The following is a 26,042-nucleotide window of genomic DNA, read 5'->3' on the forward strand; positions in this document are numbered from 1 at the left end:
CCCTGCTCTCACACTTTCTGAGCGTTTGCTCAATTAGCGGTTTAGGGAGCCAACCTGATTTTTTTTGCAAGGTGCCACATGCAACAGTACCTCTGTCAGAGGCGGATATCGTGGAAGGTTTAATTGCCACAATAAAAATAGACTACTCATTAGCTTCCTTCTGGCATCATACAGGATCAGATCATCAGATTACTGCTTTGTACTGGAATCACCACTTCAGTAAGTATTTTTTACATGGGATGCTTTATGATTTTCCATTTTCTCATCTTCTCCCTATTCAGGTCCGTACAATATCTGATCCTCTCAGTGGAGATCTTCTATATAAGAGAATTCTCCTGATGACCCATCAAGGATGGATATGGACAGGGACAAGATGGCGGAGAGGATCTTACACATCACCCTAGAGATCCTCTTCCGGCTTACTGGAGAGGTGAGAGATTCTGATGACGTCACATTACATCATTCTTATCTATGGGAATAACAGATGGACAGAACTGGAGAGGTGAGGACTCTGGAAATGTCTGGAGTGAGATTTATTACTGTGTCTCTCCATAACCAGGATTACACAGTAGTGAAGAAGACCTCTAGTGAGCGCTGTCAGGCCCCTATGTCTGAGGGATGGGGAAGACCCCTGAGCCCAATCACGGGGCCTCCACCTCACCCTCCGATACATGAGGACATCAATGACCAGAAGATCCTAGAACTCACCTACAAGATGATTGAGCTGCTGACTGGAGAGGTGACACTGCTGGGAATGCTGGGACATTATACAGTAACGCTATGAAGGGATCGGGGGTGACGGGATCATTGTATGTGTCAGGTTCCTATAAGGTGTCAGGACGTCACCGTCTATTTCTCCATGGAGGAGTGGGAGTATTTAGAAGGACACAAAGATCTGTACAAGGACGTCATGATGGAGGTTCCCCAGCCCCTCACATCACCAGGTAATAGACAGGACTAAATACACACGGCCTATGATTATCTGTATGTAAGGAATGAATTCAGTCCCTGTATGTGTCTCCTCCAGGTCTATCCAGTAAGAGGACAACACCAGAGAGATGTCCCCGTCCTCTTCTCCCACAGAACTGTAAACAAGAAGATCCCGATGTTCCTCAGGATCATCAGGTAGATGGAGAGAAGGTGCCATGAAATCTCCCTATGATGTGTAGACGGCTGTGAAGGTCTTGTGCTCAGTCTTGTTTTATCCTCCAGTATTATATGTGTTATACTTGTGTAATGAGAGCGGTGGAGATGGCAGGATTAGAGCTGATCATAGATGGGACTTCTCCATCTGTCTGTGACTTTTACAATATTTGTTTCAGGGGGAAGATCTGCCCCATATTAATACTACAGAGACATATGTGAGGGGTGATGAGCGGAGTAAAGAGGAGATTCCTACAGATAACCGCCCAGGTGAGTAGTAACCACTAAATGCAGAAAAGTCACAGATTCTTCTCCGTGTCTGATATAGTTTTGTGATACATTTGATAAATTGTTTGTTTTATGATTTTCTAAACAATTCTTCCACTTAGGTGGCTTTATGTGATGGCATTACAACTTTTTAACTGCCTTTTATTGCATTTTATTTTGAGGTTTGGTGCCCAAAAACATACAATTCTGGCATTTGGATTTATTTTTTCTTTACAAAGTTTTATTACTATGGGCTACTGTGAGCCCAGCAGCCAGCGTAAAGGCATATCTCTTAACTGGGTCCTACCTGAATGCCTCTACCTGGGCTTTTCCCTCAGAGGTTCAGTCCTGCTTCTTCTCTCTTTTAAGTCTCAACCAGAATGACAAATCCCCCAGGTAAGCAGAGAGTTTAGGTGGATCCCAGGCCCCCTTCCTCCAGACTTAGGGGTACTTCACACACAGCGAGATCGCTACTGAGATCGCTGCTGAGTCACGTTTTTTGTGACCTCATTAGTGATCTCGCTGTGTGTGACACTGAGCAGCGATCTAGCCCCTGCTGTGAGATCGCTGCTCGTTACACACAGCCCTGGTTCGTTTTTTTATTGTTGCTCTCCCGCTGATAAGCACACATCGCTGTGTGTGACAGCGAGAGAGCAACAATCCTGAATGTGAAGGGAGCAGGAGCCGGCGTCTGACAGCCTGCGGTAATCTGTAACCAAGGTAAACCTCGGGTAACCAAGGTGGTTACCCGATATTTACCTTCGTTACCAGCCTCCGCAGCTCTCACGCTGCCAGTGCCGGCTCCTGCTCCCTGCACACGCTAAGTTAAGCGGTGTGAGCTGGTAACTAAGGTAAACATCGGGTAACCATACCCGATGTTTACCTTAGTTACCAGTGTCCGCAGCTTCCAGACGCCGGCGCCGTGCAAGCGCAGCGTCGCTTGCACGTCGCTGCTGGCTGGAGGCTGGTCACTGGTCGCTGGTGAGATCTGCCTGTTTGACAGCTCACCAGCGACCATGTAGCGATGCAGCAGCGATCCTGACCAGGTCAGATCGCTGGTCGGATCGCTGCTGCATCGCTAAAGTGTGAAGGTACCCTAAGAGACAGGAACATTACAGGGGGTGATTACCTATAGACAATACAATGTACACACAAGCAATACAAATAATGGACAGTGAACCAAGCGTAAATACGAACCTAGACAACATGATATACAATACACCATATCCCACCATCACAAGGGAGCTCTGCATAGAGGGTTGAGAGATATACTGCAGGATGCGGCTGTACACAGAGGGCTAAGTGGAAAGCTGAACTGCAGGAGGGGGCTGTATACAGAGGACAAAAAGGTTACATACTGCAGGAGATTACTGGTTACAGGGGTCTAAGAGGAAGCTGAACTGCAGGAGGGGGCTGTATACAGGGGACAGAAAGAATACATACTGCAGGAGATGACTGGTTACAAGGGGCTGAAATAAGAGATATGCTGGAAAATGGGGCTCTGTATAGATGAGCTAAGATTTGTTGAGTTATGTTAGTTGCTTGCTGATGAAGGACCAGTGATGCATATAGCATCACTGGTCCCTCATCAGCAAGCAACAAACATAACTTCTATTAATGCATATAGCACATGATTATCTTCTGTAGAACAGCATCTTCAGTTTCACAAATCAAATTGTCAGTGTTAGACAACATACACAGCTCTACACTGCCATTGTGGAGGATTGCAGAAGAATTGAGCTTTGCTATAACCAGCTGCAAAAGTAAGACCACTTGGGAGCTATACTTATATAGGTGGCAAAAGATAAAACAATTAGGTAGTGCACTGTCCCAGAGCAGAGACTGAACAGAACCATATGGTGAATTTTACACTTAGATTAGCTTGTGGATAACTCAGAAAAGTTGAGCTATTCAATAATACAAAGAAGAGGGGCGGGGGGGGTGCAGTACAAAGGAGAAGCAAGTGGTACTGGAAAATGTGGTTAAAGCAGATAAGGAAAAATACGTCCGTCTTTAGTGGTGACAATCAGTAAAAATAGCAGCTCTAAGCAGGCCATGCCACTGAGCTCACTGATTGTCTGTTTGCCACGCTGTCTACAAGACATCAACGCTGCAGCCAATATCAGACACCGGGGAAAGCAGCAAACACTCACCCATGGTGAGTAATGCGCAGTTTGTGGAGTAAACTGCACAAACGGCACCCATGGATCAGGTTTTTCTGTAAGGAGACAACCCCTTTAACAAAATAAAATTACAGTTGCATTAATAAAACTTTTTTTATTTTCGGTAGATATCTTCACTAGGACCAAAAAGAGACATCTGATACCTTCAGAATGTAATAGGGGAAATCATGGTATCATACAAGATACGTATGAAGAACATGGCAGTATCCCAGATATACCTTCACCCTTCCACAGCAAAAACCTATCATCCGATCAACAGGTCCTATATTCTGATTCATTACAGACTAAGCAAAGTAAAAGTCACAAAAAGGGTGTTAAACAACGAAGAGGTCGCACAAGCACAAAGCAATTGTCGTGTTCAGAATGTCGGAAATGTTTTAATTATAAATCAGATCTCGTTATGCATCAGAGAATTCACACAGGGGAAAAGCCATATTTATGTATAGATTGCGGAAAATGTTTTAAGCAAAAAGTAACTCTTGATATGCATCAGAGAATTCACACAGGGGAAAAACCATTTTCATGTTTGGAATGTGGGAAATGTTTTAGCCGTAAAGAAACTTGTGTTATACATCAGAGAAGCCACACAGGAGAGAAGCCATATTCATGTTCAGAATGTGGGAAATGTTATAGTGCTAAAATAACTCTTGTTCGACATCAAACACGTCACACAGGGGAGAAGCCATATTCATGTTCAGAATGTGGAAAATGTTTTAACCTGAAAGCAAATCTTATTAGACATCATCAAATTCACACCAAGCAGAAACCATCTTCATTTTCATGTACAGAATGTGGGACATCTTTTAAAAGGAGATCGGATCTTTCGAAGCATCAGAGAATCCATCAAGGGGAAAAGTCAAATTCATGTTCACAATGTAGGAAATGTTTTAATTCGAGATCAGGTCTTGTTAGGCATCAAAAAAATCACTCGGGGGAAAAGCGACATTCATGTTTAGATTGTGGAAAATGTTTTAGGCGGAAATCAACTCTTGTTATTCATCAGAGAATTCACACGGGGGAAAAACCATTTTCATGTTCAGAATGTGGGAAATGTTTTAGCCATAAATCAGCTTTGGTTATGCATCAGAGAAGCCACACAGGGGAGAAGCCATATTCGTGTTCAGAATGTGAAAAATGTTATAGGGCTAAAATAAATCTTATTAAACATCAAAGAAGTCACAAAGGGAAGAGGCAATTATCATGATCAGAAAGTGAAAAATGTTGTAATAGGAAATCATGCCTTAATGACAATTAAAAAATTCACATAAGAAATGTTTTACTCACACACTACAACTTCATAGGCATCAAAGGGCATACACAAAGAAGGGTGTTTTTTTTATCAGTTTGCAACTGATCTAGGATTTTTATCTACTGGATCGGTTTTAAGGGATGAATGCTGGACATGTGAACCAAATTTATAGAACTAGAACAGCAGGTGAGGGAACTTCATTCATTATAATGATGGTTACTGATGTGTTTGGGAGAAGAAAAACTTCAAATCGTCTCCAAAAGAAGAGCATTTCCTAAAGCAGTTTCCATTTGGAAAAGTTGATTTTTTTTTTTTTTGGCAGTAAAATTTTTTTAAAAACTGGAAGGACTGAATCCATAACCTATAGGCATTTGTCCGATTCATCTATGTGATCGTGACAGAATTCTGGAGTAAATTGCTTTGTAAACCCACAACATTTTTATGCAATGTGAAGTTGCGTAAAAACCTTGCAACTTTTGTTATTCTCTCTAGTGTCACCCAGCTGTACCCACGTGGGTATAAAAATTCACCAAAAATTTTACTTGAGTAAGATTTGAGGCGAGGAACACGCCACTCTTTGGAGGCACTGGATTCATTGACTGGCAAGATGATGTCATCTGGGCATCGCTTGTGCATTGGGGTTGGACTTGAGGGTATGGTCTTCTGCTTTTTCTCCACCACTCCACCTGACTGCTCTGTTTCTTACCTCCTGTTTGAAATTTGCACTGGGCAACATGTATGCACAGTGATTCTGCGGGCGGTTTGCAAGTCTTCTATAAAAATATGTCGGATGTGTCAGATTTCCGCTCAATGACCAAAATTTCGATCTGTACATTCGCTGCCATGATGCCATTTTATTGAAGACTGTTCGCATTGTAATTCTATAGTCTTCAATAAAATAGCGACAGATGCGACGCATGCACAGATTAAGATTTTGGCTTAATGAAGAGGTAATTGAGCTGAAATATCAGTCTGCGCATGCGCCGCATCTGGCACCATTTTACTAAACACCTAAAGAACTCCCACAGAATCACACTGCGCATGCACTGCCCACTGGAATCATGGCGACAGCGGTGGCACAGACTTTCAAAAAAGAAGCAGGTCACTTTATAATCATTGAGCTGTACAAGAAACAGAGGAAGCAGGTGGAGGGGCGGAGAAGCATAACACCACCCTTCTATCCTTCTAATGTGTACATTACCACTTTTTGTAGGCAGATTCCACCCATTATTTGCCTAAACAAGCTCCGCAAGAACACTCCATCTAATGAATATAATGGAGAGCAATGTGAAAAACAAACTCTGGAGTGATTTAAAGAAGGGACATGTTCATTCTTTGGGCAGCTTCCGCTATGAAACTGCCCACTCTCTATTCTTGACAGTATAGAGCAAAAAATTCCAACAATGGAGGAAGCATGATGACTAAGCTGCTTCGGGACAATGGCTGTCTATGTTTTCATGAAGTGCCTTTACCTGGGAAAACTTATCTGCTGCACTGACATCTAAAAGTCGCTGTGTGAACATAGCCCAATAGTGATTTATTCCAGTTTCTGGACATGCAACAAGGGCAGCATTTTATGCTCTTGTTAAATTATATGATCACTTAGTTTTGATTTTGATATAATAAACTTTCCTTATAGTTTGATTGTCTTCACTCTTGAAACCAGTCTACTGCATCAGTCCTTTGCGGCTTTAATATCCTAAAATGTTTTGCATCGACATTTCCTTAAAGGAAATCTGTCAGGCGATATTCTGGTACAATACTAATGTTATCTTTAAATAGGGCTTTACCTTTCAGGATCAGTAAGTTTTATTGCTCTGCGTTATCCTGTTATCTTGTTGTAAGCTCCATAGAATTCAGTGTGACTTAAGGTGGTGTCACACGCAACAACTTACCAGCGATCCCGAAAACGATGCGACCTGATAGGGATCCCTGGTAAGTCGCTGGGAGGTCGCTGGTGAGATGTCACACAGTCAGACCTTACCAACGATGCAGGAATGATACAGGTCGCAGTAGCGACCTGTATAACGATCTCAGCAGTCACTGTGACCCTGTCACACAGTGTCAAACACAGCGATGTGTCCTACCCAGCAGGACATCGCCTTTGAAGAAAATGGCCTGGACCATTCTGCAACGACTAGCGATCTCACAGCAGGGGCCTGATCGCTGGTAGATGTCACACATAACAAGATCGCTAACGGGAGCGCTACTGCGTCACAGAAACCGTGACTCAGCAGCGATCTCGCTAGCGATCTCGTTATGTGTGACGGTACCTTTAGTAACTTGTCAAGCATATATAAATACAAACTGCAGATGCCCTGCTTCCCCTCCTACCTCTCAGTGATAGTAAATCTGAACTGAATATGCAATTCTGCCCCCACCCATACTCCCTCCCACGTCTCAGGAGGGACAGTGAATACTCTGGGAGTGGGTGAGGTAAGCAGTGAATATGCAAATAGTATTTACACACATTTGACTAGTGCGCACAAGACACTAATCAAGTATTTAAAGGTAACATTAGTAATGTACTACAAAATCACCTGACAGATTGCCTTTAAGACTGGCGTTTTTGCACTCCATTCTTACTGAAGACTGCTGTACTAGCTAAGTAAGACGCACCTAATTCATTAAAGGGTGCGCATCTCTTAATAAATTCGGTGCATTTTACAACTCCTATGCACCTTCGCCAAATATTCTGCACCAAATTTTCCGAGATGTCAAGGTATTTTACGCCAGAAAGGAGACAGATGCTGACCCTTTCACTGCCATCATCTGTATTCTAAATGAGTATATTTTCATATCAATGCAGCTGAAAATGACAAAAACACATAATAAATATGAAAACATCTATCAATAAAATGATTCAAAGGTTCCAGAATTATCTATGGAGGACAAAATTATTTAAAAATAAATGTTTAACATTAAATGCTTTTAAGACAATTGATGAAATCATCGGTCCCCTCCTGACTCTGTTTTTTTATTTCTTATTTTACTTTTTTTTCTGAAAAGGGTCTATTTTGTAAAAAGATAGTATATTTTATACTGGGGGTTTTTAAGCAATTTTTTTTACATTTTTTTTACCTGTTTTTATTTTTTATTTCGGAGATAATATAATAATCGGAGCTGATGTCGCGGGCGGCGGGGCGCTGTGCTCGATAACGCTCGGATCCAGCGCTGCTGCTCAGTGGCTCGAGCGGTGGGCCGGATCTGGGGACTCGAGCGGCGCTCCTTGCCCGTGAGTGAAAAGGGGGTGGTTTGTTTTGGGGATTTAGTCCGTGACGCCACCCACGGGTTGTGGTGAAGATGGGCACCACCGCTGCTGGTGACGGGGATCCCGGGAGCGATGGTAGGGAGCAGCTGGGATGTTGTTTTCCCCCTCCGTGGGTAGGGGTTGGTGGTCCCGGGGCCTGGTGGTGTGACGGGGAGGCAGGGTCGGTGAGGCGCAGGGACAGCGTGGCGCGGTGCTGGATGGGACGGGTGTACTCACTCAGCAATAGAGGCACAAAGTCTCCGGTGAACCAAACGGCTGGATGGACGCGTCCTGCAGCCGGCTGCAGTGTCTCTCCCCGGACAGGTGATGGTGGCTGTCTCTCCCTGCACCTTTTGTGTACTGTGTTGACTCCAATGGCTTCCCAACGGTAGTCCGCTCCCCGGTGTATAGATACCGGAGGAGCCCGTTTTGACCGCAGGCGCTGGCCCTTGGACTTCTAGCCGGTGGCTGTATGTCCTCACGGTGTGAGCGGTTGCCTTCAATCGGGAATTGGTTGTTAGGGAACCCCGGGGGTTCCTGTCACATTCGGATTTGACTATTGTCGGCGGCTCCAAGCCTGGTCAGGGTCCGATGGCCCTGCCTGGGTGTGCTTAGCTTCACTCCGTTCCCCGGTCCGGTAGTGGTGGGCCACCGCCCAGCCCCGGTCCTTACAGCTCTGCAGAGTTCCACCAACTCCTGCAGACGGCCACCACCATCTGCCGACCTTGCTCTCAGTGCCTGGGCTCCAACCCAGACACTCGCAGGACGTGACCTCTCACTTTCACCTCCTGAACTGATCTACTCCAAACTCTAACTGACTGCTTTCCCGCCTCCAGGCCTGTGAACTCCTCGGTGGGTGGGGCCAACCGCCTGGCTCCGCCCCACCTGGTGTGGACATCAGACCCTGGAGGGAGGCAACAAGGGTTTTGTGTCTGACTAATGTTACTGTCCGGGAGTGTGGGTGTGTGTTTTGTCTGTGGCTACCTGGCTAGTCCAGGGCGCCACATTCCACCTTGGTAAAATGCAGACCGTCCGCGGGCTGCCCGTCCATCACCGGTTTTATTTTTCAAAACTGTAAAAAAATAAATAACATGCAAACGGTAAACATATCAACATAAGCATTCTTCTGATCACTTTAAACGTTGCACATATAAAACATTTTTAATACTGACAGACGGACGGACGGATGTCTTCCGCTCTCCCACCCAAGCAACCTAGCCCTGATGCTGCCCCTAAGAAGTGGGCAGCACCCCTTGACCCCAGTCCAGGTTCAGGCTGCCCGAGCGGGAACGGGTACGGTAACTCGCACCCGACTGTCACTTCAGGGGACCCCACGTCCAAGGGGGACCCCTGACCCGCGGAGGATGGCCACCGGTCCTGGTGGTGGCCGGGCTCCAGCCTGCTCTGCTGTGGGCCCTTCCTCCAATCTGCCTCTCCGGAGGCGGCAACGGTATCCATCCCACAACATTATTTACAGGCCCACAAGTTCGTGGGTGGCCTGCTAGTTCTCGGCCATTTTCATGAGGAGTTTCTCATGTGGGTATGGGAATGAACTTAACAACAGGGCAACTCCAGTCCCAACGGGGACGGTTCTCTTCTCGGACGGTAATCAGGTGATTTTTCAGATTGATTAGTGTTCATCTTGCTGAGGGTCCCAACGGGGGACAACAGGGTGCAACAGTGGACCGCTGCCTTCACTTTAGGTCGACCTCCTCGTTGACTTTCTCCACCTCGACATCCTGATGGCAAGGTGGAGGAGGGGACTGGGACTCCGCTTGGAAACTACGGCCTTCCCTCACCTTTACATCGAGGGCAAACCAGCCCCTCTCCCCGCAGGGTCGAGTGTAGGACACGAGGTCACCTGGCAGCAGGTCTCGGCCTGGGTGGCCCGTCGTCAGATGGGCATGCACATCTCGGCGAGCCACGAACATCTCGCCCTCCAGGCCTGGCTCATAAATTAAGCCGTACCCCCAATGGGGATCAAATCTCTGGACCTGACCTTCATACACCGGGCCCCTGTACCCGGAATGTAGCATGGCGGAGGTTGTCCTTTTCGCGGATGGTGCGGGCCACCACTTCGGCTCTTTGTCGCTCTCTCTCGGCAATTTTCCGGCCCAGCGGGTTCGGTTCCCTGTACCAATAAGGGGCGTCTGTGGTCGGTCCCCGCGGGACTTCCTTTACGCTGCCCACAACTGGCGCCCTTTTTGGAAGGTCCCGCGGTGACATGGCCTGGGGTGCTGCCTCACAGCGGCGACCCGGCGCAGCCTCAGCCGAGGTTTGGGGTTTGGGAACGGGTCCTCACCGGCTGGACCTCCGCCTCCTTCTGGACCGGACGGACTACCGGAGCCGGGACGGTCTTGGGTGCGGCCACTTCCGGTGCCGATGGCCTTTCTTCGCGGACGGGCACCTCCCGCTGGATCTTCCATGGTAGCGGTGCGGGTCGTCTGCGGACATCGCTGGCAGGATGGTCCTCCAGGGCGGACGGCCGGAACTCCGCTACCGGTGGTGGGGGTAGCGGGCCTAGTGGCGGGGCAGCAGCAGCCGAAACGGATAGCGGGGGAGGCAGCAGGGTGAGCGGGCACAGACTGGGCACCTCAGCCGCAGCGACCGGTCCCTCGGGGACACAGGGGCGTGGGTCACCTGCCCAATCCTCTAACTCTGTCTCCACCTCACATCTCCGCACGGCCGCCGCCATGTCGGCCATCCATTCTTCCACAAGAGACTGCACTTGGGCCTGCAGGCGGCTGCACATTCGTGCGGTCCGGACCTTCACCCACGCCGCTGTTCCTGGCGTGGGCTCTGGGGTTTCAGTGGTGCCGGACGGACGGGTCATCTTGCGCAGCAGTGTTCCAGGAACCAAATGGTTGCAGAGTCCTGGCGTCCCTGCTTTTATGGCCTCGACTACATTAAGCAGGCTTTCACCCGCCCCCCCTTGGTTCTCTTTAGCACTTCTGTTTTTTGGGGGCGGGGCTTCGCTTTTCGCGCCTTCCCTGCTCGGGGAAGACGCTCGAGCGGGAAATCTTCGTGCCAAAGATGGCGGCGCTTCAAAATTTTCAACCGGACGCCGCCGGCGGGGATCACAAGGCGCACTTCTACTGGTAAGTAGATCAGTTCTATCCTGTTCGTGATGCCAAGGTGTCGCGGGCAGCGGGGCGCTGCGCTCGCTAACGCTCGGGTCCGGCTCTGCTGCTGCTGCTCGGTGGCTCGAGCGGTGGGCCGGATCCGGGGCGAGGAGCGCCGCTCGAGTCCCGTGAGTGAAAAGGGGGTGGTTTGTTTTGGGGATTTAGTCTGTGACGCCACCCATGGGTTGTGGTGAAGATGGGCACCACCGCTGCTGGTGACGGGGATCCCGGGAGCGATGGTAGGGAGCAGCTGGGATGTTGTTTTCCCCCTCCGTGGGTAGGGGTTGGTGGTCCCGGGGCCTGGTGGTGTGACGGGGAGGCAGGGTCGGTGAGGTGCAGGGTTGCAGGGACAGAGCGGCGCGGTGCCGGGTGGCACGGGTGTACTCACTCAGCAATAGAGGCACAAAGTCTCCGGTGAACCAAACGGCTGGATGGACGCGTCCTGCAGCCGGCTGCAGTGTCTCTCCCCGGACAGGTGATGGTGGCTGTCTCTCCCTGCACCTTTGTGTACTGTGTTGACTCCAATGGCTTCCCAACGGTAGTCCGCTCCCCGGTGTATAGATACCGGAGGAGCCCGTTTTGACCGCAGGCGCTGGCTCTTGGACTTCTAGCCGGTGGCGGTGGCTGTATGTCCTCACGGTGTGAGCGGTTGCCTTCAATCGGGAATTGGTTGTTAGGGAACCCCGGGGGTTCCTGTCACATTCGGATTTGACTATTGTCGGCGGCTCCAAGCCTGGTCAGGGTCCGATGGCCCTGCCTGGGTGTGCTTAGCTTCACTCCGTTCCCCGGTCCGGTAGGGGTGGGCCACCGCCCAGCCCCGGTCCTTACAGCTCTGCGGAGTTCCACCAACTCCTGCAGACGGCCACCACCATCTGCCGACCTTGCTCTCAGTGCCTGGGCTCCAACCCAGACACTCGCAGGACGTGACCTCTCACTTTCACCTCCTGAACTGATCTACTCCAAACTCTAACTGACTGCTTTCCCGCCTCCAGGCCTGTGAACTCCTCGGTGGGTGGGGCCAACCGCCTGGCTCCGCCCCACCTGGTGTGGACATCAGACCCTGGAGGGAGGCAACAAGGGTTTTGTGTCTGACTAATGTTACTGTCCAGGGGTGGGGGTGTGTGTGTGTTTTGTCTGTGGCTACCTGGCTAGTCCAGGGCGCCACACTGACTCCTCACAGATCTGTGGAAAAATCTGATTACTCTGACCCCTCTACTAAACACCATAATACGCGTGGACTGAATTTATTAGTTTTCCCATGGTGCAGAGAGGTAGAAAACCCTCACTGGCATCATCCCCAGCCCCAGGAGAGACCCAAAACACAAGCTTGCAGGAGAGCATACAGAATTTTTTTAAAGAAGGAAACACCCATCTTAAAGTTGCGGATCACAAAATGGCGGCTGCAGTCCAATCTACCATCCCAGTAACTGCACAGAGGGAAGAACAAAATATGGGGCAGTCTTTGCCTATTGAAACCAACAATGCCGGAGATCACGTCAGCAGACCCCTCACCCCGGTCCCCTTCGCTATCCCAACTGCAGGACCCCAGAGGCACGTGTCGCTAGTGTTTGAAGAGTTTAAAGATCTCGGATCCCAAATGATGAACTTTCCAACTAAAGCAGACATGGAGGGCTACATAGGGAGACTAGAGATTCTTTATAAAGCTGAAATACAGGCCCTGAAAACTTCTGTGGTGCAGATGTCAGATCAAGTCTCCCAACTGGAAGCAACTTCGACCTCATTGGCGGTGGAGCAGAAGACACAGGGTGACACCCTTGTTCTTCACTCAGAACAATTGCATTTCCTCTTCGGTACAGTAGAAGACTTGGAGAACCATAACCGCTGCAATAATATTAGGATCCAGGGACTCCCAGAGGCAACCCCTGCAGCGGAATTATTCTCTACCCTTAAAGGTATTTTCAATTCATTGCTCGGAAGGGAACCCACAGAGGAGCTGCTGATTGATAGAACCCATCGAGCTTTAAGGCCTCGTAATCAGGACTCCAACAACCCTAGAGATGTCATTTGCCGAATCCATTGTTATACAGTAAAGGAGGAAATAATGAGACAAGCAAGGATCAAGAGCCCATTTGATTTCGACGGAGCCCGCCTAATGTTTCTTGCAGACCTGTCTAGAACCACACGAGCCCTGAGACCGGTTCTGGAGGCACTGAAAGAGAGAAATATTCCCTATTCTTGGGGGTTTCCGTTTCAACTGCAGGTCAGAGATCAAAGAGGTATGGTGACCTTTAAAGATCCAAGTGGCTTATCAGAGTTCTTAGAGTGCCTTAATTTACCGCCAATACCAAACCTGGACTGGCCATCATTCCCATTGGCACCTCCTGAGAGGCCTACTACCCGCAGAAGAGCAGCACAGCAACAGTCACGGCCAAGAAACGAAGAATCATCAATGATCCGCCGGTCTACACGTTCATCTGAACTGTGAATATGAGTTTTCTTTAGATTTAGAATGCTAGATTTTGTGAGCTTTATTTGCTGGGTGGAGGGGCGGGGGTGGCCGGGACCGTCCCAATAGGTAAGGGTGTGGGCCCCTTTTTTTTTTTTTTTTTCTCTTTCCTCCCTTTCCTTCTCCCGGTGGCTCCTCTGGCCCTCCTCTCTCCCTTGGGAGCTGGTGGTCGGAGGGGGGTGCGTGGTGGGGAAGGGGGGTTGGGATGGAGCCAGGGTCACCCGGCATTTCCTTTTATGAAAATTAAAGTGATGGGATTGTTTTATTCCCAAGATACTTACTTAACCAGTTGGACATCCTGACAGGATGTTTCATTCAAGACATAAAATAATGGTCTCAGATAGGTTAGGAGTCATTACCGGTCCTTTTCTGTGTGTTTATGCATTACGTTATGTGATATTGTAGGGGATCCCCTATGGGTGTTTCTTACGGTTATTGAAAGACACCCCCACTTACTAAACTTGTTTCAACAAGTAGTGGATCATCTACCCCAACGCAAGTGGGTTGGATTCTCCATAAAACTTCTCCTTGACATAGTGTCAAGGAGCTTGCCTATTCTCTTTATAGGCTTGCTATTCTAGTCTTTTTTGTGGTACCTTTCTTTTTCAGCTTTTTTCTTATCGTACTTCTTGTGCGTACCTTTTCCTACTTCCCAGTGTCCATTCCCTATCCCACCCAACAGGTCTCTTCCGTGAGGAGGAATAAAAAATCAACATGTCAGCAATTAAGGTGGCCTAGCTCAATGTTAAAGGTTTGAATACCCCTCAGAAACGTGCAGAAATATTATATGGCATGCACAAGATGGGGGTACAGGTGTTATTTATTCAGGAACACATTTTAAAAGTCAACACTTTCCAGAGGTCAAAAACAAATACTTTACGCAGTGGTACCATAGCTCCAACCCTGACTCCAGATCTAAAGGGGTGAGCATAGCGGTGCATAAGAATTTGCAACAAAAGGTGCTAGAGATAGATCTGGATGAGCAGGGACGGTTTGTGTTTTTTAAAAATGTCAGTGGAAGGTCAGACTTATACCTTTGCTAACTTATATCTCCCGAACAAAGAACCGGTTAAGTCATGCCGGAGATATCTGCGTAGACTGGAAAGCTTTTTGGAAGGATTCTTAATATTAGGAGGAGACTTCAACTTGGTCACGGATAAAGAGATGGATTCTTCCTCTGGTAAGTCAGCAATTCCTCCCTCGCAACTATCCTACCATCTCTAACTTAAGGGATAACTTCCCGGACCAATCAGTACCTTGGTTTGCATACCTTCAACTACAGTCATTTGTGGCTGCCCTTCAGATGAGGGGGCTGACAAGTGCCAAATTAACCCAATTTGACTCTCTTTTGCTCCAGGACACTACTCCTAAACACACCATATCTCAGGTGTATTCAAATCTTACTCAACACCAGACTGATGATGAGCCTTGGTTTAAAAAAGAATGGGAAAGGAAACTGGGAGAGGTAATACCAAGGGATCAGTGGGAGAGAGCTTTCTTTTGTGCACACAAACTCCCGATGGCTTGTAAAGCACAGGAACAGAACTATAAAATAATTACTAGATGGTACAAATGCCCAGAAACTTTACACAAAATCTACCCTTCCATCTCGGAAGTGTGTTGGAGATGCGGTGCGGCCCCAGGCAGTATGCTACATATCTGGTGGGAGTGTCAACCAATACAGCAATTGTTGTCCAAGATTTTGGAGGTCTATGCTCAGGTCACGGGAGTGGAGGTGCACAAAACCCCCCAGTTATGCTTGTTATCTATGATCCCTGGCTCAGTCAAGACAATTAAGCAAGGTCTTTTAAAACATTGTGTCACTGCAGCTCACGCTATTATCCCCAGAAAGTGGAGATCATCTGTTGCCCCTACTCTGAAGGATTGGGTGACAGAAATGGATGCCCTGAGTAGAATGGAGCGGCTCACTTCCTACAATCAATTATACATGGATAGATATTATTTGGTTTGGCAAAGCTTGATTATGTTCCGAGAGTCACCTGATCTCCACAGGTGGATCTAGATCAGACCTGGGCAAGGGGCGGCCCGCGGGCCACATCCGGCCCGCCTGCTCTCTGTGACCGGCCCGCCCGTCTTCAGCCGGTGCAGTGGAGCCGGGCTGCAGCGTGCCGAGTAGGGAGAGATCCTGTGCAGGTCCGCACAGTCAGTGCAGGAGAAGGAGCAGCACAGCACAGCAGACAGAATAATTCATCTTCCAGGACCTGCGATGATGTCACGCCCATGTGACTGTGTGGGAGGACACAGGATGCCGGGCAGAAAGCAGGAGACTGAATCCTGAAGGAGATGTGGACACATGACTGGTAATAAGAAAAGAGGGGACATGAGGGTGAGGGGGCTGCAGGGTGAGTGCATATGAGGGCTGCAGGCTGACAGAAGGATGTGAAGGGTGCAGAGTGTTTGAGAGGGGTAAGTTGGGGTACAGGCAGGGTGAGATATGTGGGCAGGGTGTGTGACATATGGGGGTGTAGTGTGTGTGATATGGGGGTGCAGGCTGTATGGGGTGTAGTGTGTGTGATATGGGGGTGCAGGTGTAGTATATTACAGGTGTGCTATATGGAGGTGTATATAGTGGTGTAGTATATGGGGGTATAGTGATGTAGTATATTACAGGTGTACTATATGGAGGTGTAGTATATTACAGGTGTGCTATATGGAGGTGTATATAGTGGTGTAGTATATGGGGGTATAGTGATGTAGTATATTACAGGTGTGCTATATGGAGGTGTAGTATATTACAGGTGTGCTATATGGAGGTGTATATAGTGGTGTAGTATATGGGGGTATAGTGATGTAGTATATTACAGGTGTGCTATATGGGGGTGTAGTATATTACAGGTGTGCTATATGGAGGTGTATATAGTGGTGTAGTATATGGGGGTATAGTGATGTAGTATATTACAGGTGTGCTATATGGGGGTGTAGTATATTACAGGTGTGCTATATGGAGGTGTATATAGTGGTGTAGTATATGGGGGTATAGTGATGTAGTATATTACAGGTGTGCTATATGGGGGTGTAGTATATTACAGGTGTGCTATATGGAGGTGTATATAGTGGTGTAGTATATGGGGGTATAGTGATGTAGTATATTACAGGTGTGCTATATGGAGGTGTAGTATATTACAGGTGTGCTATATGGAGGTGTATATAGTGGTGTAGTATATGGGGGTATAGTGATGTAGTATATTACAGGTGTGCTATATGGAGGTGTATATAGTGGTGTAGTATATGGGGGTATAGTGATGTAGTATATTACAGGTGTGCTATATGGAGGTGTAGTATATTACAGGTGTGCTATATGGAGGTGTATATAGTGGTGTAGTATATGGGGGTATAGTGATGTAGTATATTACAGGTGTGCTATATGGAGGTGTAGTATATTACAGGTGTGCTATATGGAGGTGTATATAGTGGTGTAGTATATGGGGGTATAGTGATGTAGTATATTACAGGTGTGCTATATGGAGGTGTAGTATATTACAGGTGTACTATATGGAGGTGTAGTATATTACAGGTGTACTATATGGAGGTGTAGTGATGTAGTATATTACAGGTGTGCTCTATGGAGGTGTAGTATATTACAGGTGTGCTATATGGAGGTGTACTATATTACAGGTGTGCTATATGGAGGTGTATATAGTGGTGTAGTATATGGGGGAACCTAAAGACTCATCTGTTCAGAAATGCCTATAACCTTGAATGACCTCACTGCCCCACCACCGTGCGGAGCTGCCGCCCCACCACCGTGCGGAGCTGCCACCCCACCTACACCCCACCTACTGTCTCCTCCCCATAATCCTATAGAATGTAAGCCCGCAAGGGTAGGGCCCTCTTCCCTCTGTACTAGTCTGTCTACTGTAACTTGTATATGTATTCTGTATGTAACCCCCTTCTCATGTACAGCACCATGGAATCAATGGTGCTCTATAAATAAATAATAATAATAATAAAAATAATAATAGTGATGTAGTATATTACAGGTGTACTATATGGAGGTGTAGTATATTACAGGTGTGCTATATGGAGGTGTAGTATATTACAGGTGTACTATATGGAGGTGTAGTGATGTAGTATATTACAGGTGTGCTCTATGGAGGTGTAGTATATTACAGGTGTACTATATGGAGGTGTAGTGATGTAGTATATTACAGGTGTGCTCTATGGAGGTGTAGTATATTACAGGTGTGCTATATGGAGGTGTAGTATATTACAGGTGTACTATATGGAGGTGTAGTATATTACAGGTGTGCTATATGGAGGTGTATATTACAGGTGTGCTATATGGAGGTGTAGTATATTACAGGTGTGCTATATGGAGGTGTAGTATATTACAGGTGTGCTATATGGAGGTGTAGTATATTACAGGTGTGCTATATGGAGGTGTAGTATATTACAGGTGTGCTATATGGAGGTGTAGTATATTACAGGTGTACTATATGGAGGTGTAGTGATGTAGTATATTACAGGTGTGCTCTATGGAGGTGTAGTATATTACAGGTGTGCTATATGGAGGTGTAGTATATTACAGGTGTACTATATGGAGGTGTAGTATATTACAGGTGTACTATATGGAGGTGTAGTATATTACAGGTGTGCTATATGGAGGTGTATATTACAGGTGTGCTATATGGAGGTGTAGTATATTACAGGTGTGCTATATGGAGGTGTAGTATATTACAGGTGTGCTCTATGGAGGTGTAGTATATTACAGGTGTGCTATATGGAGGTGTAGTATATTACAGGTGTACTATATGGAGGTGTAGTATATTACAGGTGTACTATATGGAGGTGTAGTATATTACAGGTGTGCTATATGGAGGTGTATATTACAGGTGTGCTATATGGAGGTGTAGTATATTACAGGTGTGCTATATGGAGGTGTAGTATATTACAGGTGTGCTATATGGAGGTGTAGTGATGTAGTATATTACAGGTGTGCTATATGGAGGTGTAGTATATTACAGGTGTAGTATATGGGGTGTAGTGATGTAGTATATTACAGGTGTATATAGGGGTGTAGTGATGTAGTATATTACAGGTGTATATAGGGGTGTAGTGATGTAGTATATTACAGGTGTATATAGGGGTGTAGTGATGTAGTATATTACAGGTGTATATAGGGGTGTAGTGATGTAGTATATTACAGGTGTAGTATATGGGGTGTAGTGATGTAGTATATTACAGGTGTATATAGGGGTGTAGTGATGTAGTATATTACAGGTGTATATAGGGGTGTAGTGATGTAGTATATTACAGGTGTAGTATATGGGGTGTAGTGATGTAGTATATTACAGGTGTATATAGGGGTGTAGTGATGTAGTATATTACAGGTGTACTATATGGAGGTGTAGTATATTACAGGTGTGCTATATGGAGGTGTAGTATATTACAGGTGTGCTATATGGAGGTGTAGTATATTACAGGTGTATATAGGGGTGTAGTGATGTAGTATATTACAGGTGTATATAGGGGTGTAGTGATGTAGTATATTACAGGTGTATATAGGGGTGTAGTGATGTAGTATATTACAGGTGTACTATATGGAGTTGTAGTATATTACAGGTGTACTATATGGAGTTGTAGTATATTACAGGTGTGCTATATGGAGTTGTAGTATATTACAGGTGTGCTATATGGAGTTGTAGTATATTACAGGTGTATATAGGGGTGTAGTGATGTAGTATATTACAGGTGTAGTATATAGGGGTGTAATGATGTAGTATATCGGAGGTGTATTATATAGTGGTGTAGTATAATACAGGTGTATATGGGGGTGTAGTATATTACAGGTATATGGAGGGAGTGTAGTATAATACAGGTATAGTATATAGGGGTGTAGTGGTGTAGTTTATTACAGGTGTAGTATATGGAGGGGGTGTAGTGATGTAGTATATTGGGTAGAACTGAGTTAATTATATTAGTCCGGCCCTCTAAACCAATCCCAATTTCTCATGCGGCCCCATGGGAAAATTAATTGCCCACCCCTGATCTAGATTTACCTATCACAAAGAGATTGGTCACCTTGGAATGGTCTAAATGGCATGGTACGAGGTACATAAGCTCTCCTATCCCCTCCCACCCCCCCAAGCCTTCCCTTAATCTGTCATTGTTTGTCTTTATGTGCCCCTGTCGTTGTCGTCTCTCTCTTAGGCGGGCTTTGCACGTTGCGACATCGCAAGCCGATGCTGCGATGTCGCACACGATAGTCCCCGCCCCCGTCGCAGGTACGATATCGTGTGATAGCTGGCGTAGCGAAAATTATCGCTACACCAGCTTCACACGCACTCACCCGCCCTGCGACCGTCGCTCTGGCCGTCGCCCCGCCTCCTTCCTAAGGGGGCGGGTCGTGCGGCGTCATAGCGACGTCACACGGCAGGCGACCAATAGCGGCGGAGGGGCGCAGTTCAGCAGGATATAAACATCCTGCCCACCTCCTTCCTTCCGCATATCCTACGGAAGCCACAGTGACGCCGGTAGGAGATGTTCCTCGCTCCTGCGGCTTCACACACAGCGATGTGTGCTGCCGCAGGAACGAGGAACCACATCGGACCGTCGCGTCAGCGTAATCATGGATTACGCCGACGCTGCAGCGATGATACGATTACGACGATTTTGCGCTCGTAAATCGTATCATCTAGGCTTTACACACTACAATGTCGCATGCGATGCCGGAAGTACGTCATTTTCAATTTGACCCCACCAACATCGCACCTGCGATGTCGTAGTGTGCAAAGCCACCCTTAGTCTCCTTTCTTTTTCCATTTTTCTCTTAATCTTTTTTTTTTCTCTCTATGATACGGTCTTGGGTTTATTAATATAACATAGGGATTGTGTTTTACATGTGTTATACCTGATGGTTTATCACATGCTCAATATCCTTTTGGGTATGATATTCAATGAGACTATTTACAATTGTTCTTTGATACATGTGTTGATTCACATTCTGATGTAATTTGCATTTGCATTTAATTTTCAATAAAAATTTGTGTAAGAAAAAAAAAACAAGCGTGTTCTTGGCATTATCTGTAAAAAATTAGAGATTTCTAAACACTGGGGTATAGGAAGTCCCACATAACCAATTGCGTGCCAAAAATCCCACCTCACCAGTTGAGGGTTAAGACGAAGTCGTTCTTGCAATAAAGCCTCTACCAAAAAACAAAGTGTGAGAACATTCCAATAGAGCTAATAAAGTCTTCTGAAGCAGCAGTTGATGCTATAACAGGCCTGTGTCAACAGATATGGACAACTGGTAAATGGGCCAAGGACTCGACAAGATCAATGTTTATTCCTATTCCGAAGAAGGGAGCTGCTACTGACTGTGGAAACTATTTGACTATTGCGCTTGGACCTCATGCTAGCAAAATACTATTGAAAATCCTACAGAGTCATGGAAGTGTCAAGGTTGACAGACAGTCCTGTGGTGTCCGGCTGTAGAAGGTCGCAGCATTTGACTACAGAAACTGCTCCCGTACATTCTATTCTTCCTGCTGTGGTGTTAATGGTATTCTATGTATCGTCTCTTTTTGGGGATTATCCCTTTCCTTTTAGGACCCTGCAGATATTCTCACCTTTTAGCTGCTAATCATCATCACTTGCCGTGTCTGACTATGCAGAGATGCTTCAGTTCATGGTCGGCCCATATCACAGCTCCTAGCCTGGGTGGGGAAGCATAATACATTTATGATAAGTGGTATACACATAACATCAGTAGCGTGCGAACGCATTGGCTAAGTTGGGGAGGTATATATCCCCCAACAGCTGTACTTGACCACTACACTGCCTGCTGCTTCAACGACCAGGCCGCCACTGCGATTTTAAATGTTTTTGTGTCGGCCCAGCCACATTACAGTTCAGTAGTTACGACTGTGCAGTAGCATGTGTGATATGTCTGCTAAAGTGATATCATATGTACAATGAGAAAAAAAATGAGTGAATGACCCCCAAAAAAAAGAGAAGGCACGAGGCTCATGTATTAAGATGACAGATCCAATAATATATAGTAAGAATGGTCATTGTGTGACCATTTCAACATGGGAGATGGTGTACCAAAATAATGAACTGAGCAAAATAATACAGTATATCATGTAACAACTGCTTACCCACATAATGATATATCCTGCATATGTCAATAGCCTCGACGCGCGTTTCTCATGGGCTTCCTCATGGGGCTGTGTGAGCATGTGTGAAGACATGTGACATCAGGTGTATGGGAGTAACTCCGCAATGATCAGGCGCATGCGGGATGGGGCTCCAGTTGCGAAAGCGTCATTTCCGCCAATCCCAGAGACAGCGTGGGTCAAGGAAAAATTTCATGTGACATCAAATGACCTGTACTGCCCTGTGAGGATGCCATTAGAGACACAAGAGGACAGAAGCGCCAGTACGCATGCACAAACAGCAGTAGCCATATTTATTGTGATGAAATATGAGCAAACTAAAATCTAATATGGCATATGTTCGGAAAACAAAAAAAAAAAAACAGAGGGAAAGGGAATAAGAAATGTTAATGTGAGAGTGGATATGAAATAAAGTACTGTGGAGAATGTATGTAAGATCTACGCATGTAATTATGAAGGCAGTGAGTAAAAAAAAAACGTGGAAGAAATATATGTAGAAAGAAAGGGGGGAATAATTGAAAAATAATGTAAAAAAAATGAACATTGATCAAAAACATATATGGGAAAAAGGGTTGTGGAGAAGGAAACAAAAGACAAAAATAATGGTGAAACCTATAATGAATAAATAAGTGAAAACCCAACGTCAAAGGACGAAGAGGAAGGCCAAGATGCGGAATGCCATTTTCAAGAATATGAAAAATAAATGGGAAGTGACGGCAGTGTCCATGCCTTAGGTCACAATCACTGAACTACTACTAAAATAAAGAAAAAGAATAAAAAACACACATTAAAAATCCAGATAAACGGAAGAAATTTTTTATAAAAAAAAAGGGGGTGAAACTCAGCTTCTCATAAAGGTAGAATGGGGTGTTTGTATGTAAGATATTCCAGAAACATGTATTATTTCAATATGGGAGATGGTGTAAAAGCAACAATAATGAACCGAGGATCATCAAGCATCAAGTGCTTCTCCATGTAGTGATAAATCCCTGCATATGTAAACAGCCCCGACGCAGGTTTCGCATGGGCTTCCTCAGGGAACTGTGTGAACGTATGTGAGATATTTTTGTATCCCATCAGGTGTTAGGGATTAACATCCGTGATTGCCAGAAGTGACCTGTCGGCAGCTGGAACCCTGCCCCACATGATCATTGTGGCGTTAATATTGAAATTATACACTGACCTATCTTACTTTGTGCGGATGTGATATATTAATTGTTCCTTCTGTATGGGCGCCCTCTAGTGGCTACATCACATCTTTACAACTTAGAACTTGATTTACTTTTCTATCAGTGGTCACTGTAAGTCATTTAAATCATGTACATATTAATAAATTATAGACATTTTTTATATTGTGCCTATTATTCAATAAAACTGACTTTTTATTTACGTCAATATGCTTCATTACTCAACCACTTTTTGATTGTGGGACAATGGTTCCTTTTTCTGTTCACAGTTCTGGTTCTTTTAAATTCAGTAAAGTGACGGCATGTACCGCACCCTGCACTGCCACATATGATTGTATGAATCCATGTGTGTTTGTGAATATGTCAATGTATATTTATATGTCTGTTTATATGTATTTTTGTGTATGTGTAAAATTTGTATTTGCTTTTATGCATATATATATATATATATATATATATATATATATATATATATATATATATTTCTCATGTCTATGTAAATTGTCTCTCCAGGAAAGGAGACAAACTCTAGCGCAGCGCCACCTATTGGAAGTAGCGATCCTAAAAGTCAAAAGTGGATTTTTAACAATCCTTTGCATATGACTTAGGATTTATGCCAGATCAGAATCACAATTTGCAGACACGGTGTTTCGGGGTGCTTGCCCCTCGTCAGTGCAAAGTATGGGGTGTCTGATCCGGCTCATGAGAAGCTATGTGGGGACCACGGGGGAACACTATTCTCCTTAAGTAGACTTTGCAAGCCAGTCTGGCTGCCAGTAAGGGGACTTATATCTTCAATGCCCCTCTGGGAAATATCTTGTCTATGTAGTAAGCTTGGTTCTGTTCCTGTATCTATGTAAGCACCATGCTCTGTTCTGTTCCCATATCTATGTACCAACTACCGTTATTTTTAAAGCCTGTTACCTCTGCTGCTTTAATGCTGTGGTCAGACATAAGCAGGCTACAGATGAGCTGCCGCAACTCGATGGCCATTGCTTTATGATTGCCCCCCAGGCTAAAGTTTGCCAACCATCCCCTGCGTGCACAGCTGCTATTTTGTGAGGTAACACATTTTCACTGTTTGTTTTATCACAGGAGTGTTTCAGCAATCATGTGAGTGCATCATAAATCATGTCCGTGTCATACGACATATACCAAAAATGTGAATACCCCTGCCCCCGCATATTTTCGTAAATATTTTATATCTTTTCATGAGACAGCACTGAAGATCTGACACTTTGATACAATATACATTAGTCAGTGTGCAGCTTGTATAACAGTGTACATTTGGTGACCTTTAAATAACTCAATATACAGCCATTAAAGTCAAAACCACTGTCAACTAAAGTGAGTACACCCTTAAGTGAAAATCATCAAATATGCCCAAAGTGTTAATAGTTTGTGTGGCCACCAATATATTTCCAGATCTGTGCTAACACTCTTGGAACTGGAGGTGATTAGAACTTCAAAAGGAGCCGCTGGATCCTCTTCCATCCTCCATGACGACATCATGGAGCTGGTTGATGTTAGAGATCATGTGCTCCTACATCTTCCATTTCAGGAGGCCCCACACATACGGTTTAAGTTTGGAGATGCTTGGCCAGTCCAGAACATTTACTCTCAGTTTCTTTAGCGAGGCTGTGGTGATCTTGGACGTGTTTGGGGTTGTTATGTTGGAATATGAAGGGAGGGGATCATGCTCTGCTTTAGTATGTCACAGGACATGATAGAATTCATGGTTCCCTCAATGATCTGTAGCTCCACACAGCCACCAGCACTCATGCAACACCAAACCATGACACTCCCACAACCATGCTTAACTGTAGGCAAGACACATTTGTCTTCTTGCTGCTCACCTGGAGCCGCTGCACACGCTTGACACCATCGAAACCAAATATGTTATCTTGGTCTCATCAGACCATAGTACGGTTCCAGCAATCCATATCCTTAGTCAGTTTGTCTTCAGCGAACTGTTTACGGGTTTTCTTGTTCATCTTTTGAAGAGGCTTCCTTCTGGGACAACAGCCAAGCAGACCAATGTTATGCAGTGTGAGAATGCGCTTTTTTCTTCAGATAAAATGGAAGATGCCCTGTTTTTTTCAGATAAAATGGAGGATGCAGTGTTTGCCTCTGAAAAATTGAGGTGTGCCGCACCCGTGCCAGCAGTCGAGCTGCTTGGATCCGCAGTGGCTCAAGGGGGTCTCCGGACCCGGGGGTCGTGCAGTCACTCAAATGAAGGGGGTATTTACAGGGAGATGTATTAGAGTTTGTGACGCCACCAGTGGTATGAGGTAATTGGAGTACCCCCGCTGCAGTTGGGAGTACCCGGGGATGATGGAAGAGGGCAGCCAGGTGTTGTGACCCTCCTCGGGTAGTGGGGATACCCCGGGGCTCAGTGATGGTGGGGAAGTGTCGGATGTAGAGGGGTCACTTGCGTACTCACTCGGTCCATTAAGCTGACACCAACAACTGGATAAACCAAACTTCTGGATATCGCTGAGGGGAGCTAGTTCGGGTCCCGTCCCCAATGGTGCTGCCTGGTGATCTGTGATCTCCTGCACTAAGTTTACATCTCTGTTGGTCCTAGTAGTATGGAACTTGCCGGGTCCCGCTCCCCACAATGGCTAAGTGTGGGAGCTTGCTCTCAGGGTTCACGCTTGGGATTTTCTGGACCGTTTTCAGTGGAAAGTCCTATCCCCTCGTTGCGCTAGTACCCTGATTTTAGAGAGGGTGGAGAGCGGATCTTGAAGGCTCCGTTCTCGTCGGGTAAATTGTCAGGTTGCCTGAAGCTACTCCCTGACCAAGGGTCCACGGACCCCGTCGTGCCCTGGTCCCAGCCCGGGGATGGTGCAAGGCCGCCGGCTGTCCTCCTCAACAGTTCTGTGCCCTTTGCCACAATCCCCTGCGACCGGGGGTCTAGTTCCTCTAGGCCCAGACCGCCATCTGCCACCTAGAAAGCTTCCTAGGAGCCCTGCTCCTGACCTCCTCTATCTTTCACTTCTCAAGCTCAACTATCCTCTCCTGACCTCCCCTGTC

The 26,042-nt window shown here is 46.1% G+C and overlaps 1 pseudogene; it reads left to right on the forward strand.

The window, feature by feature from the left end:
* Positions 1–626: 626 nt before the first annotated feature.
* LOC142312490 (uncharacterized) overlaps positions 627–26,042 on the forward strand; it is a 47,099-nt pseudogene continuing 21,683 nt past the window's right edge.

This window comes from Anomaloglossus baeobatrachus, chromosome 5 (genome assembly GCF_048569485.1).
Source record: "Anomaloglossus baeobatrachus isolate aAnoBae1 chromosome 5, aAnoBae1.hap1, whole genome shotgun sequence".
In the NCBI taxonomy this organism is placed as follows: Eukaryota; Metazoa; Chordata; class Amphibia; order Anura; family Aromobatidae; genus Anomaloglossus; species Anomaloglossus baeobatrachus.